Below are 2,500 nucleotides of genomic sequence, written 5' to 3' on the forward strand. Positions count from 1 at the left end.
TAAACACAGTTGCTAAAGCCTTGTTTTTAAACCAGCTCTCTTGGGCTAAACACTACAGTGGTGTAAACCAGCTCTCCCTAAACACTACAGTGGCGTAAACAAGGATGGTGAGCCTTTATAAAAAAGTTGGAAATTAAGTGATCCATTCTCTTTCAAAGGAATTCTTTGTGATAAATGCTAAACATGTGTCCAGTGTGCTTTTGATGATGATCCTCTATGAACCTTTGAACTCACTCGATGTTTCTCTCAAAAGTGATTTTGATTGATGTAATTGGGACTCATCAGCTGGGTCTATTTCCATGTCAATAATCACTGCTAACAGCCTTCACCGGTGTCTGCATAAAAACATGTGTCTTAGTAACCAGGTATGAAAACACTAGTGTCTAATGCAACTTTATCAAACCTATTTGTGGTCCCAAAATGAAAAGAGAGAGCTTGGGGTAGAATAGAGGCCGGAACAAATGTACATGCATGCCTGATGTTTTGTATGCCTGGCGATTTGAGGTATACATAGACCAAATATTTTAGAGGGAAAGGAAAATAGAAATGATTATCTGCACAAAACCTTCGCACGTCACATCCTCACACACACACACTTAAGACAAACAGTGCAATGGACGAGGTCAGCCATGGCTATCTACTGAAACTCAGACTCAATACACCAGTCAGCAAACAGACCTAACTCACAATCTGCCAAACCAGACCTAACTCACAGTCTCTCTTTCTCTCTCTCTCTCTCTCTCACCCCTCCTGCTCCTCTCATCTGTATAAGAAGTGTAAGATCTTAACAACTCTGTATTCTTTTGTACTTTTTTTATCTTCATGGCTATTCACAATAGTGAGCTTTCAGGCAGAGCAGTAAAAAAGGCTCTGACCACACTAACCAACAAATCTGTGTATGTTGGGTTCCAGAAGCAGGAAGTTGAGCGGGCAGCGTGACTGAGCCCTGTTGAGTGACACAGCTCAGATCACATGACCTGTCATATGACTCTTAGAGTCTGAGCTGACCTCAAGATCTCTCCCTCTGAGTTTAAATAAAACTCACAAGTGGAACAGGTTTTACACTGTCTGTGGAGGTTAGGTGTAACCACACACACACACACACACACACACACACACACACACACACAAATACAGGACATGGACACACACACACACACACACACACACACACACAGACACACATTAGAAGTGATAAGTATCAGTGGGACAGAGGCGACCAATCACAGTGTCCTTCTCTGTGCCCTGATACTCCAACTATTATCCCCAAACAAACGAGTGAGAGAGAGAGAGAGAGGGAGAGAGAGAGAGAGAGAGAGAGAGAGAGGGGGGGGGGAGAGAGAGGGAGAGACGAGACTGAGGAACAGAATGGGACTGATAGCATGGCCCATTCAAAACTGAGATATGGGGGGAACTGACAAAGTGGAATACACTGATTAAGGTTTGGAGAAAACCTCTCCCCCCATTTCTCTCTCTCTCGCTCTCTCTCTCTCTCTCTCTCACACACATACACACACACACACAGAGAGAGAGAGAGAGACGGCTTATCTTGTCTCCTTGACACCCCCACTGGGTGCAGTATTTACAGTAACTACAGTGATGTTTCTTCCAGTCATCTGATCATGCGCACGCACACACACACACACACACACACACACACATACACTTTTTCAGGTGCTCTGTCTCTCTCTTTTCTGTACTTTCATACAGCCTGAATGCACTTTGACCTCATTCAAAATCTGACTTAAGTGAACCCCATAAACTGCTCCTGTTGTGTGTGTGTGTGTGTGTGTGTGTGTGTGTGTGTGTGTGTGTGTGTGTGTGTGCGTGCGTGCGCTAAGATAGTGCTATCATGTCCAGTGTATCATGGCTCAGTGGAGGTGAACCTGTAAGGCAGCCTATGTGAAGGAGTGGTATGCATCAGCCTGGTGACGGAGCTCTAGTCTGGACAGGTGCCAGTGAGGCCGGCAGCTCTGAGGGGCGGAGCTCTGAATGTGACCTTGACCAGCAGTGACCTCTCAGCCTAGTGACCTTGACCCAGCGCTGGACCAGCAGTGACCTCTCAGCCTAGTGACCTTGACCCAGCGCTGGACCAGAAGTGACCCCTCAGCCTAGCGGACACAACACAAGGAGCACAGAGGAGCGACACACTGTACCCTGCTGTAGCCTGCCTCCAGCTCAGCCTCACTCTCTCTCTCTCATTCTCTCTCTCTCTCTCTCTCTCATTCTCTCTCTCTCATTCTCTCTCTCTTATTCTCTCTCTCTCTCATTCTCTCCCTCTCTCATTCTCTCTCTCTCTTTCTCTGTGTGAGTTCCGAAACCCGATTCTTCAATACACAGCACGCGTGCACACACACACACACACACACACACACACACACACACACACACACACACACACACACACACACACACACACACACACACACACACTACAGCTCACCCCCTGTGTGCAGTTACACAACACAGACTGCAGAAACATGGGCTGACTTTACACCCA

General features: G+C 46.6%; 1 protein-coding gene across 5 annotated transcripts in view; it reads right to left on the bottom strand.

Moving 5' to 3' along the window:
* Positions 1 to 2,500, bottom strand: part of rbm47 (RNA binding motif protein 47) — a 22,184-nt gene that overhangs the window by 18,307 nt on the left and 1,377 nt on the right. The gene's annotated exons all lie outside the window — the stretch shown is intronic.

This window comes from Sardina pilchardus, chromosome 2 (genome assembly GCF_963854185.1).
Source record: "Sardina pilchardus chromosome 2, fSarPil1.1, whole genome shotgun sequence".
In the NCBI taxonomy this organism is placed as follows: domain Eukaryota; kingdom Metazoa; phylum Chordata; class Actinopteri; order Clupeiformes; family Clupeidae; genus Sardina; species Sardina pilchardus.